We start from the raw sequence: 15,247 nt of genomic DNA on the forward strand, positions 1-15,247 counted from the left end.
ATACTTTGCCTTTTGGTTTTGCTTTTAAATCTGTTTAAATCCCTTTAGTGTGCCGATAACTCTTGAAAAGAGGCACCCGAAAAGTCTTCGAGTTAATAAATATTATTCTACAATGGATATTGTATTGAAAACGTCTTAAATTGTAGAAAAAGTGGGAACCTAGAAATACTTGTAGTACGATAATTTGCGATACATTTAAGCATAAATACCGGTCGAACATATCAACGCCCAAATCCCGGAGTGTATCATCACCCCTATATAGTGTTCTGTGGAACACCGGTTAAGAACCACTGCATCAGATTGTATTGAGTGAATCTTATCTTATCTGATCTATAGTGTTACCTAGCGGACATAATATCCAGGATACTAGATTGTCGCCAGTTATGTATCCATGTTCGGTGGCATAGGTTTTTTAGCTTTGCAATCGCAAAAGCGATTCGGGAATAATATGTACAGCTAAACCATCGCCCGTCAGTGTGCACTGTACACTGTACATGTACAGTCGTGACTGTACGATTGGTCAACTAACCAAGTTTATTGAGTAATTTTATTTCTAGATCTAGGTGCTGCTTTGGAAAATTGGGTAGTTCTAGTTATAGTTGCGCTTATTGAAAATCCAGTAGTTTGTACAAGTCTGGAAACAGATTTACAGTGCCGAATCTACCTAGTTTCGTCGCGAGCGTGAAACTAAAAATTGCCTAGGTTCACACACCGAACACTAACGGGAACCTCGTGTTCACACCGTCCCTAAATTTGATAGTTCCACTATAGAACTATATTTATACCTATGAGAGCTACTACACCAGCGGTCTCAAACTCAAATGTGCTCTGGCCAATTTCCTACTTTTCGATGGCGCCGCGGGCCGCAGCACCAATAATAGGGGTATTCAATGTATTTCCGAGTAGGCCTTATTTGACCTTGAAGACTGACATTCCACACTCATCTTGAAGATGTGATTTAACATTGTGAATTCACGCCTGACGCGAAAAAATCACATTTTAAAATATTTGAATAAAATTGTTGCTGTACTTGGCATAGTTGCTGTATATTCAGTTGTATAGACACCACGCGAGAGTACAAATGCATCAGTACATCGTAAAATCTGTCGCGCTATAATTTTTGCAGCTAGCGGGCATTTGACGTGTCACAATTAAAGGTAGAATATTTTAGAATTTTACAAAGATTGGTGTGATATCAGTGCGTTAGTAGTAGCCTACACTACAGCCTAATTCGGGTTTCGGTCATACTCCTGATAACAAGACTATTGATCATGTCATTACCTAAGTCAAATTAAATCAGCGTTACATATACCTTCGAACATTTGAATAACAACTTGAATTTAATGATTTCTGTGCAATAGCAATAGAAATGTCCAATCGCCGAAGTATTAATTGATTTTCCACTATGCGTGGTAACTTTTAAAAGTGATGTAATAGTGAGGCTTGAACTTTGATGAGTACTTTCAGGCTTTTGGAGTAGTTTTCAAATATAAAAAAGATATTTGGCAGTTAAATATTGTCGGATACTTCGAAATCCCAAATACCGTCGCGGGCCGCACAAAATGGTCTCGCAGGCCGCGTGTTTGAGACCTCGGTACTACACCATCTACGGGAACGTAATTTCTCTTCGGCGAACCCATATCGTACCGCCTGGCGCCTGCGTTTCTGCCCCCTTCGAAATAATATTGCTGCTTGGAATCGCGGAAGCCACGTTCAAGAACCACTGATCTATACGGACCTCGTATCGTAACGCCTGCAAGTTATAGGACCTTGAGACAGCTGAGGACCAACGACCTATATTCCTGTAAAATAGTCATGGCAAAAGCCACATAGTTAAGTGACTTTGGCCAAAGCTACATGTTGTTATCATAGGAATGCTTCATCTTGCGGCATTCACTCGCACAATACAAGGTGCGTAGAGCTGGGTAATCAGCGCAGTGTTCATCGCTCATTTCTATAACATCCGCACTCTGGCTGAGCTAGAAAGCTGTGGACAGCAGTCGAAAAAATAACTTTTATTGTCTAGAATCAGCATTGCTTGTTCTAGTAAAATCTTCAATAACTATTTCAAAGGACAAATGTACTGATATTCATCATAAATCTACTTTATAAATTACTGTATAAATATCCCATAAAGGCATTATTATAATATAATGCTACTGTTGGAAACAAGCCTTCAAGGTAAAGCACAGTAACATCTACTCAAAGTATATCCTTCTTCAAGATTGTTTCACCATTATGCCATTTTTCTGCAATCATTGAGGCTACAGGATCCATCATGAAGGTAGCCATGGCCACAACTTCCTCACCTTTACAGTAGTACGCACAAAACTTTCTATCAGCCAAGTTTCCGGTAAATATAATATCATCATAGCCTGCGCCATGTCCTGTGTAGCGAACGTTTTTCCCAGGTCCGAGGTTACTCCAGAAAAATGGAACACACGCAGCCTCGTCTGAGTTACATTTTATCATATTGCGACCGATCAAATTTCCATGGTAATGTGCCATCGACCAATGTTGTATGTTGACATGATCCCAATTCCGCATTTTAAGTGGATACAGTGCTATATCACCAGCTGCATAAACATCCTTGACGCTTGTTTCCATGTATTTGTTCACTTTCACAAAACCGCGATTGTCGAGCTCGACGTCAGAATCCGCTAAAAATTCTGTTGACGGCTGAACACCAACTCCCAAAATTACAACATCAGCATCTAGGTGTGTGCCATCTCTCAGAACGACCTTCCCAACATTCTCGTCAGATCCTTGAAACTCCGTAACGACTGCATTTGTTTTGAAATTGACACCTCTTTCTTCGTGCATGCCTTGAAATACTCTGCCTACCTCTTCTCCCAATACAGATTGGTATGGCGCAGCAAGGTATTCACACACAGTGACCGAGGCTGCTTTACCGATGAGGGAAGACGCTGCCTCCATACCAATAAAAGATGCCCCAATCACAACAGCATTTTTGCCAATCGCCTCTTTCATGATCGCAGCAGCATCAGCTGCAGATCTCAAAGTGAAAATATTCTTCAACTTAGATCCTGGAATTTGCAAAAGTCGAGGTTCAGCACCGCAAGCAAGTAGCAGTTTATCGTAGGGTAGACTTTCATTGTTATACAAGACCACACGCTTGGAAACTGTATCAATTTTTTTAGCCGATGTATCGAGCCTCATCGAAATATTATATTTATTGTAGAAGCTGTGGTCTCTAAGTGCAATGCTCTTCAAATCAACTGCGAAGTTTTTGCTAAGTTTCGTGCGATCGTATGGTAAAATATTATCCTTGGTAACAACAGTTATTTCTCCTGTGTAGGATTGCTGCCTGAGAGATTCCGCACATGTTAATGAGGCAGCCCCACTCCCAACTATGACAATTCTCGCTTTTTCTTTATTATTCCGACATGCCATCTCTTTCTGTCGTTTAAAATTCACCAATTCATCCGCACAGGCTTTCACTACCACGTCTTCACCACGGATTTCGACCTCATAAACATGGAGACTGTCCAATCCGGGGTAGTCTTCAATATCGCCAGTCTTAGCATTGAAACAAGCCCCGTGCCACGGGCATCTGACACGGCCTTTATATAGTACACCCTTACTTAAGGGTGCCTTATGGTGCGTACATAGTGCACCTATAGCACTGTATTGTCCATTTTCCTTAACAAGCAGAGCCTTTTTGTCGTCACCGAAATCAACTTCTTTCATTTCTCCATCGTGCATGTCATTGTATTTGCACGCGATTCTTTCGAGAACTTCGGTGGTGCCAGACACCATGCACGCCGGAGTCTTATCAATACACCTGAAGGGATATATTTTGTTTTGGAGCACAACTCTGCCACGACGCAACCCTCCATGGACAATTCCTGTCGATATCCTCAGCAAAAACTGCATCTTCACTCAATCGCTTTTGCCATTCTTCACAAAGTAGACGCAACGAAATTATTGATCATAAGGATATGTAACGGCTGAGGAGGAGCTATTACGACTTAATTTTACAGCAAAAAGAATAAGATAGGTTCTCAGCCACTGTGCTGGCAAGAAGTAACGCTGCAGGCTGCAATAAACGAGACATACCATTTTTGTTACTGCTGTCATCTGGGCCGAATACTTGTATGAAATTTCCAAAGCGGAAAAAAGATATGACCTACCATTACCATTTTTAACGAACTACCTCCGGGAGGATGAGTTAATACCTTTTCTGGATTCAATAGTGGTATAAATTACACACCAATATGAGATAGCTTATTTCCAGATGCATAAGTACCAGTAAATGTCCACCAAAATTTCTGTGATGTGATCGCATTCGCAACAATACACCATTGCTTCGATCAAGTTGACCCTGTCAATATATCTTATCGATAGGGTAACTTATACTTTGTTCCGGAAGATAAGTTATACCTTTTCTGAATCTAATAGTCATCTATTTTACACCCACACTAGAGACAACTCATTTCAAGGTACACAAGTTACTCTAAAATTCACCTAAATATGTCGTATTATCGCTACAAAGGCCTATTAACATTCGTTTCACGCAACTCGACCATGCCAATATATGTTATCGGTAGGGTAACTTAAACTTTGTTCCGGGAGATGAATTATACCTTTTCTGAATCTGATAGTCATCTATTTTACACCCAAACTAGATCGAACTTATTTCAAGGTACACAGGTAACCATAAAATCCAACTGAATACGTCGGATCTGATCGCTACAAAGGGCAATGCACAATCGCTTCACGCAATTTGACTATGTGAATATATCCTATCGGTAGGGTGACTTATACTTTATCCCGGAAGATAAGTTATACCTTTTCTGAATCTAATAGTCATCTATTTTACACCCAGACTAGAGAAAACTCATTTCGAGGTACACAAATTACTCTAAAATCCACCTGAATATGTCGTATTATCGCTACAGAGGCCAATTCACTTTCGATTTACGCAATTTGTCCATGCCAATATATGTTATCGGTAGGGTAACTTAAACTTTGTTCCGGGAGATGAATTATACCTTTTCTGAATCTAATAGTCATCTATTTTACACCCGGACTAGAGAAAACTCATTTCGAGGTACACAAGTTACTCTAAAATCCACCTGAATATGTCGTATTATCGCTACAGAGGCCAATTCGCATTCGTTTCACGCAACTCGACCATGCCAATATATATTATCGGTAGGGTAACTTATACTTTGTTCCGGAAGATAAGTTATACCTTTTCTGAATCTAATAGTCATCTATTTTACACCCAGACTAGAGAAAACTCATTTCGAGGTACACAAGTTACTCTAAAATCCACCTGAATATGTCGTATTATCGCTACAGAGGCCAATTCACTCTCGTTTCACGCAATTTATCCATGCCAATATATCTTATCGGTAGGGTAACTTAAACTTTGTTCCGGGAGATGAATTATACCTTTTCTGAATCTCATAGTCATCTATTTTACACCCGGACTAGAGACAACTCATTTCGAGGTACACAAGTTACTCTAAAATCCATCTAAATATGTCGTATTATCGCTACAGAAGCCAATTCACATTCGTTTCACGCAACTCGACCATGCCAATATATATTATTGGTAGGGTAACTGATACTTTGTTCCGGAAGATAAGTTATACCTTTTCTGAATCTAATAGTCATCTATTTTACACCCAGACTAGAGACAACTCATTTTGAGGTACACAAGTTACTCTAAAATCCACCTAAATATGTCGTATTATCGCTACAGAGGCCAATTCACATTCGTTTCACGCAACTCGACCATGCCAATATATATTATCGGTAGGGTAACTTATACTTTGTTCCGGAAGATAAGTTATACCTTTTCCGAATCTAATAGTCATCTATTTTACACCCAGACTAGAGAAAACTCATTTCGAGGTACACAAATTACTCTAAAATCCACCTGAATATGTCGTATTATCGCTACAGAGGCCAATTCACTTTCGATTTACGCAATTTGTCCATGCCAATATATGTTATCGGTAGGGTAACTTAAACTTTGCTCCGGGAGATGAATTATACCTTTTCCGAATCTAATAGTCATCTATTTTACACCCAGACTAGAGACAACTCATTTCGAGGTACACAAGTTACTCTAAAATCCACCTAAATATGTCGGATCTGATCGCCACAGAGGGCAATTCACAGCGTTTCATGCAATTTGACCATATCTACATATCTTATCGGTAGGGTAAATTTAACTTTGTTCCGGAATATGATTTATACCTTTTCTGAATCTTATAGTCGTCTACTTTACACCCAAACTGGAGGCAACTTATTTTGAGGTACACAAGTTATTCTAAAATCCACCTGAATATGTCGTATTATCGCTACAGAGGCCAATTCACATTCGTTTCACGCAACTCGACCATGCCAATATATATTATCGGTAGGGTAACTTAAACTTTGCTCCGGGAGATGAATTATACCTTTTCCGAATCTAATAGTCATCTATTTTACACCCAGACTAGAGAAAACTCATTTCGAGGTACACAAGTTACTCTAAAATCCACCTGCATATGTCGTATTATCGCTACAGAGGCCAATTCGCATTCGTTTCACGCAACTCGACCATGCCAATATATATTATCGGTAGGGTAACTTATACTTTGTTCCGGAAGATAAGTTATACCTTTTCCGAATCTAATAGTCATCTATTTTACACCCAGACTAGAGACAACTCATTTTGAGGTACACAAGTTACTCTAAAATCCAACTAAATATGTCGTATTATCGCTACAGAGGCCAATTCGCATTCGTTTCACGCAACTCGACCATGCCAATATATATTATCGGTAGGGTAACTTATACTTTGTTCCGGAAGATAAGTTATACCTTTTCCGAATCTAATAGTCATCTATTTTACACCCAGACTAGAGACAACTCATTTCGAGGTACACAAGTTACTCTAAAATCCACCTAAATATGTCGGATCTGATCGCCACAGAGGGCAATTCACAGCGTTTCATGCAATTTGACCATATCTACATATCTTATCGGTAGGGTAAATTTAACTTTGTTCCGGAATATGATTTATACCTTTTCTGAATCTTATAGTCGTCTACTTTACACCCAAACTGGAGGCAACTTATTTTGAGGTACACAAGTAACCCTAAAACCCTGCTTAATATGTCGGATCTGATCGCCACAGAGGGCAATTCACAGCGTTTCATGCAATTTGACCATATCTACATATCTTATCGGTAGGGTAAGTTTAACTTTGTTCCGGAATATGATTTATACCTTTTCTGAATCTAATAGTCATCTATGTTACAACCAGACTGGAGATAGCTTATATCGAGGTACACAAATAACTGTAAAATCCACCCAAATACGTCGGGTCTGATCGCTACAAAGGGCAATTCAGAATCGCTTAACGCAATTTGACCATGTCAATATATCCTATCGGTAGGGTAACTTATACTTTGTTCCGGAAGATGCGTTATACCTTTTGTGAATCTCATAGTCGTCTACTTTACACCCAAACGGGAGAGAACACTAAAATCTACCTAAATATGTCGGATCTGATCGCCACAGAGGGCAATTCACAGCGTTTCATGCAATTTGACCATATCAACATATCTTATCGGTAGGGTAAGTTTAACTTTGTTCCGGAAGATGAGTTATACCTTTTCTGATTGCAATCGTCATATACTTTCAATAAAAACAATAGTTATGAGGGATGACCGATGTTCAGGTGTGAAAACAATAATTTTTATTATCAACGAAAATGAAAGAATGGGCGATTGATTTTTTTACAATAAAGCTGCGTAGAACAATATTTGCCCATTTGCTCTAATGAAATCGAAGGCTTCTTTGACGTCCACGAAATGTACCTGATAGTCGTTGAAACATATAGCCCCCCCCCCCCCCCCCAAGGCAATTGAACGAGTACGAAATCCAGTGACCACCAGCATCATTGCAACGTTTATGAGTTATTGCGGATTTCAAAGTATATGTACGCCGTACGGGTACTACCATCTTGAAGCAATACTTTGATCTTCTCGTCAATTTGAATTGGCGTAGCGGCTGTTGAGGTGCCAGTTGATTGTCTTGCCAACGAAATGATTAGAACATTAGAGATCGACGTCAAACTAATTCTGACCAAGTTATTGGCGGAGTTGCAAACGCTGCAATGTCTGAAATCGATTTCGTTTTTGAAATGGTCCAAACAAGTTTTTATGCTTGTGCAAGAACTGGGTACTGGGAGCATCATAGATCTAGTCTTCGATTATTCTGCTTATAAATTGAATTACCACAGCTGCAGCATTGAGATTCACGTTCGACGCTCACGAATGGTACGCAGTTGAAACATTCCAAGGCAGTTGATACGTAAGGAGATGATAGAAACTCTTCAGAATCCAACTGATCGCCATACACTAAATCGCAGAAATCGCATGCTTCTTTAACCGATAAGTCATAAAAATCATCAGCAATCTCCTGTCTTGTCATTACCAGCTTCAATAATTCGGCATATTTATTGCCTGGTTTGAACGACATCAACGAATTCGTCTCCTTCAAAATGTGACATAGTGACTGTGTCACAGCATTAAACCAGCATGTATTTCGGGTGTTTTTCAATGCCGGATATGCTTTAGTGAGGACTCCATGCTTATCAGCCTTTACAAAACATTTCATTTCGAATTGGAGTCCGTCAATTTTGAATTTCCGGAGAAAAAAACCCTTGAAATTGCTTTTCAACTTCGATACCAAACAACTTGATAATTTGTGATCAGCCAGGGAGTTTATAATCGCAATTTGGCTATTTGCCTTTGAAAATGAAATGAGTATAAAATGATCTTCCCATATCAGTGGAAACAGCAACAGGTCGCACACTTCAACGTCATCGTTTTCGAGTCGACGATGAAATTTCTTAAAATCTCTTCCATCAATAATACTCCTGGTGACATCACACGGTACTGCGCAATTTTTTTATAAATCATATTCCGGAACAAAGTTAAACTTACCCTACCGATAAGATATGTAGATATGGTCAAATTGCATGAAACGCTGTGAATTGCCCTCTGTGGCGATCAGATCCGACATATTTAGCAGGGTTTTAGGGTTACTTGTGTACCTCGAAATAACTTGTCTCTAGTCAGGGTGTAAAATAGATGACTATTAGATTCAGTAAAGGTATAATTCATCTCCCGGAACAAGGTATAAGTTACTCTACCGATAAGATATATTGACATTGTCAAATCGTGTGAAGCGATTGTGGTTTGTCGCAAAATGCGATCATATCACACTTATTTAGTTGAATTTTGCAAAGGGTTGTGTACCTCGAAATGACTTGTCCGCAGTCTGGGCGTAAAATATATGGGTACTAGATTCAGAATAGGTAGGCTATAACTTATCTTTCGGAATAAAGTATAAGTCACCCTACCGATAGGATATATTCACATAGTCAAATTGCGTGAAGCGATTGTGCATTGCCCTTTGTAGCGATCAGATCCGACGTATTCAGTTGGATTTTAGGGTTACTTGTGTACCTCAAAATAAGTTCTCTCCAGTTTGGGTATAAAGTAGACGACTATGAGATTCAGAAAAGGAATGACTCATCTTCCGGAACAAAGTATAAGTCACCCTACCGATAGGATATATTCGCATGGTCAAATTGCGTAAAGCGATTGTGAATTGCCCTTCGTAGCGATCAGATCCGACGTATTCAGTTGGATTTTAGGGTTACTTGTGTACCTCAAAATAAGTTCTCTCCAGTTTGGGTGTAAAGTAGACGACTATGAGATTCAGAAAAGGAATGACTCATCTTCCGGAACAAAGTATAAGTCACCCTACCGATAGGATATATTCGCATGGTCAAATTGCGTAAAGCGATTGTGAATTGCCCTTCGTAGCGATCAGATCCGACGTATTCAGTTGGATTTTAGGGTTACTTGTGTACCTCAAAATAAGTTCTCTCCAGTTTGGGTGTAAAGTAGACGACTATGAGATTCAGAAAAGGAATGACTCATCTTCCGGAAAAAAGTATAAGTCACCCTACCGATAAGATATATTGATATCGTCAAATCGTGTGAAGCGATTGTGCGTTGTCGCAAAATGCGATCAGATCCGACGTATTCAGTTGGATTTTATGGTTACCTGTGTACCTTGAAATAAGTTCGATCTCGTTTGGGTGTAAAATAGATGACTATCAGATTCAGAAAAGGTATAACTTATATTCCGGAACAAAGTATAAGTTACCCTACCGATAATATATATTGGCATGGTCGAGTTGCGTGAAACGAATGTTAATTGGCCTTTGTAGCGATAATACGACATATTTAGGTGGATTTTAGAGTAACTTGTGTACCTCAAAATGAGTTGTCTCTAGTCTGGGTGTAAAATAGATGACTATTAGATTCAGAAAAGGTATAACTTATCTTCCGGAACAAAGTATCAGTTACCCTACCGATAATATATATTGGCATGGTCGAGTTGCGTGAAACGAATGTGAATTGGCCTCTGTAGCGATAATACGACATATTTAGATGGATTTTAGAGTAACTTGTGTACCTCGAAATGAGTTGTCTCTAGTCCGGGTGTAAAATAGATGACTATGAGATTCAGAAAATGTATAATTCATCTCCCGGAACAAAGTTTAAGTTACCCTACCGATAAGATATATTGGCATGGATAAATTGCGTGAAACGAGAGTGAATTGGCCTCTGTAGCGATAATACGACATATTCAGGCGGATTTTAGAGTAACTTGTGTACCTCGAAATGTGTTTTCTCTAGTCTGGGTGTAAAATAGATGACTATTAGATTCAGAAAAGGTATAACTTATCTTCCGGAACAAAGTATAAGTTACCCTACCGATAATATATATTGGCATGGTCGAGTTGCGTGAAACGAATGCGAATTGGCCTCTGTAGCGATAATACGACATATTCAGGTGGATTTTAGAGTAACTTGTGTACCTCGAAATGAGTTTTCTCTAGTCTGGGTGTAAAATAGATGACTATTAGATTCAGAAAAGGTATAACTTATCTTTCGGGATAAAGTATAAGTCACCCTACCGATAGGATATATTCACATAGTCAAATTGCGTGAAGCGATTGTGCATTGCCCTTTGTAGCGATCAGATCCGACGTATTCAGTTGGATTTTATGGTTACCTGTGTACCTTGAAATAAGTTCGATCTAGTTTGGGTGTAAAATAGATGACTATCAGATTCAGAAAAGGTATAATTCATCTCCCGGAACAAAGTTTAAGTTACCCCACCGATAACATATATTGGCATGGTCGAGTTGCGTGAAACGAATGTTAATAGGCCTTTGTAGCGATAATACGACATATTTAGGTGGATTTTAGAGTAACTTGTGTACCTTGAAATGAGTTGTCTCTAGTGTGGGTGTAAAATAGATGACTATTAGATTCAGAAAAGGTATAACTTATCTTCCGGAACAAAGTATAAGTTACCCTATCGATAAGATATATTGACAGGGTCAAATTGATCGAAGCAATGGTGTATTGTTGCGAATGCGATCACATCACAGAAATTTTGGTGGACATTTACTGGTACTCATGCATCTGGAAATAAGCTATCTCATATTGGTATGTAATTTATACCACTATTGAATCCAGAAAAGGTATTAACTCATCCTCCCGGAGGTAGTTCGTTAAAAATGGTAATGGTAGGTCATATCTTTTTTCCGCTTTGGAAATTTCATACAAGTATTCGGCCCAGATGACAGCAGTTTTTTGTTGATTGTAAGTCTGCTGAAATGGGGCAGGAATAACACTGATATAGATCACTCGAAACGAGCGTATCGCACAGATGTCACATTACAACCAGATCAACCAGTTGTTTAATTTAATTAAATAGTGCGAAATGTCAGTAATCTAATTTTAATCTAATTTGTGAAATGTTTCTATGCTTTAATCTGTTGAATTTTCCAACAAGCTCCAATTTTAATTCTAATCCAAGTTTTCCTGAAAATGATTGATTGATCTTGTGTGGACGTCCTATGCCAGGGGTCGGCAACCTTTTGCTAGTCACGGGCCAAATTTCGAGTGCACAACATTTTGGCGGGCCGGAATTTTTCTTAATACTATATTTATCGATCACGTCGGTATATTACCCTACAATGCTGCAATCTCAATCATACAAATCACAAAAAGAGCAAAACACATGTATTTACACTTAAACAACGCAGGATAAATGTGACACTTGGCGCAGCTTGCTTTGTGAAAGGTTTTTAACTTCTGGTAACAAGTCAGATGAAGCAATTAAGAATCAGACCATATTCTAAATGGGAGTTGGAATACGTGATCTTAGCTTGTTCTTCGTGAATTTCATATTTGAAAACAAAAGTCGATGGTATTTCTTTTGCATTGTTGGTCAAGCTGGGATGAAGACCCATTTCAAGAACGTACTCTTTGTCAAAGTCATTCAGCGATATGCTCTTTGTATGAAATTTGTCATTCAATTCAACTGTATCTCATTTCAAATGACCCCATTTGAAATTTTCTGGCAATGGTTTTGGCGTCCACATTAAACGGAGTACTGCGGTCTGCTACAGTAGTCAGAATTTAATTAAATTTCGTATATCACAATTACAAATGTATAGTGCTGGTACTAGGTTTATTCTCCTCCAGAGGAAAGAGAGCATAATTTTCTTTGTACTGTTGACATTCCCAGAGTCGCAGTTTTGTTTCGAATGCGTCTCAACATCCCCCTGAAGTTGCAAATTCAATTTGTTTAGATATGGCGTTAAATGTACTACGAAAGCTAGATTAGATACCCATTTTCGATGACAAGATTATGAGTCGGCGATGTTTGTATTTCATTTCTCAGTTCATGCACTCGTGCAAGCATATCTTCTCGACTTGATGCGCGAACATGGCAGATATACAAGACATCGCCATAATGATGCTCTGCTTCTAGTAATATCTGAGGTAGGTTAATTGTCGGTGATTCAGTTTGTGAGACAAAATCAGCTTTCACCATTGTGTCCAAAACACTATTCAGGTTGGTTGTCTTGGCGTAAAATGTCTTCTGGTAAATTAAACTACAGATAACTAACCTACGGATGCTAGTTATCTATAATGAAACAGGGAAAGTTTGAGATTTTGTCATTGCGTCTGAGCAGAGGAACGGCACCTTTATTGTCGCACCCTATCTGAGTGGTAAACCCTTAAAAAAGTATGATATACCCTCGGTTGCGCGATACACCCGCTTGATAAGCACTGGTATAGTACTCCGCAGACATTCTCCATCTCCAAATTTCAGTACGAGATCCGCCTTCGCACTAGTTTTATGGCGTAACAATAGACTGATACGGCGTAGGATACTTTATATCGGAGCAATGCCGCATTCCTTCCAAGCAGTGCTGTACTGCAGATTGGAACTCATTACGAAACGGCGGGCCGTATTCTCGTGGTAGTTAGTTATTTCGTCGCGGGCCGGACGATTTCGCTTGGCGGGCCGGATTCGGCCCGCGGGCCGTAGGTTGCCGACCCTTGTCCTATGCCGTTACCTAAACTATAGATAAGGTTAGTTATCTATACCTAAACGTCTCGGTCTTGGCAGTGTCTGGACCATTGCACGTCAATCAAGGGAAAGGCATCATGCTTATTGAGATCAGCTGAATCTCGATTGTAACTGATAGCTGTGTCGTGCCTGCAGCAATGGGTAGCTGAACTGGCGACTTGCTTTCCTTAGGCTGGTTACTTCTTAACTCACAGGTTCACTCGGTGTGGATGTATTGCAGAAGATAAGTACGTCAAGTTCGAGATGAATCTCAAGTCTCAAGGGGAGACAAGAGATAAAACGTCCCGGGTTTTTATACCCAAAAATGCGTAACAATGTTTGTAATTGTAAAGCTCGAGCCAATAACAACACAGGTTTGTCAAGTTCTAGCGATACGAAAAAGGTAGGAATATCTAGCTACAACTTAGTTTGGTGTAAGAATGGTGACTAAGCTTGCGCAACACTAGAAGAGATAGTAGGGTTCTAATAATTGTCATGATATATTTCCTTCATAACAGAAACCTGGCGTTAACTAGGGGCATTGCATTAAAACAGTGGTTCCCAACCTGTGGTACGCGTACCACTAGTGGTACGCGAAGGTCTTCCAGGTGGTACGCGAGTAGATTCTGTTTTTTTTTCGAAGTTATTAGTTCAGGTGGGTTTGATTTTGAATTTTTTGAAGTTTTTTGACTAGTGGTGAAAAAACAATTCCATGCATCTCATCAACCCGGACTGATAATGCCTAGTTTTATAGAAATAGGTATTAGTAGGGCTATTTTTTTTTACAAAATTAAGCTTTAAGTCAAAAGATTTTTGACCCCTTCATTTCGTTTGTATCGTAGATTTGATATTTGAAAGCTTGAAGCCTACTTTATAGGCCTACCGTTGTAGGCGGTCCATTGTCTGCTCATCGTGGATCATAAATTGTCAAACGAAACAAATAGGTTGACAATTGACATGGTGTTATTCTCAACGTACTGTAATATCCTAATTGAAGCAAGACTGCTTGGGCATTGCATGGATATTTAATCAAGAAGCGCATGATGAATAATTGTGATGTATGACAACATTGTCAGAATCAAGCAACATGGTGGGTCACCAGCAGTGTACGCACAGTTTGAGTGTTGTCAACCAACAACTACTGCTGTTAAACCGGGGGCTATTTCTCCATTCTTTGCAAGCTACTTAGTAAAGACAGACAATTTCTACCCGAGAATGTAAGAAAGTATCTTTCGTTGTACCACAACAAATTTTAATTAACTCCTCCATAATACGTGGTGTAACTACTGGGCCAGATATCGTTAAAAAAAGTTTTTTCATGTCAAAATTTGTCAGTTTTAAGTCAAAATTTAACTCAAAAAGGCTTTTTCAGGCCATACTGCTTCGTAAGGACGGACAGTCTTTACCAAAATTGAATATAAGTAGTGCAATTTTAGCATTTTGTGCGAAAACACCTAATTTGCGTAGATGAAGTTAAAATTTGGTCAAAATTAAGTCTTTTAGGTCAAAATCCTCCAATTTTTGGTAAAATTCGCCCTACACCCCACATAGGTCAATAACGTGATTATGACGTCATAAATGGTGAAAACATTTTTACCGCCTACGCCGTGCGTAAATTATGAAGGTGGTACGCGAGCACTGCATAAAACCTCGAAGTGGTACGCGGATGGAAAAAGGTTGGGAACCACTGCGTTAAAAGGACCAGCGGTCTGCTACACCATCGACCGAATACTGCTGCCATCGCCGAAGCCGTTTCGGCTAGTGT

The 15,247-nt window shown here is 39.3% G+C and overlaps 1 pseudogene; it reads right to left on the reverse strand.

The window, feature by feature from the left end:
• Positions 1-2,202: 2,202 nt before the first annotated feature.
• Positions 2,203-3,780, reverse strand: LOC145450051 (apoptosis-inducing factor 3 pseudogene; annotated as a pseudogene).
• Positions 3,781-15,247: the final 11,467 nt, after the last annotated feature.

This window comes from Botryllus schlosseri, chromosome 11 (assembly GCF_051294905.1).
Source record: "Botryllus schlosseri isolate E-star chromosome 11, Bs_hap1, whole genome shotgun sequence".
Lineage (NCBI taxonomy): Eukaryota > Metazoa > Chordata > Ascidiacea > Stolidobranchia > Styelidae > Botryllus > Botryllus schlosseri.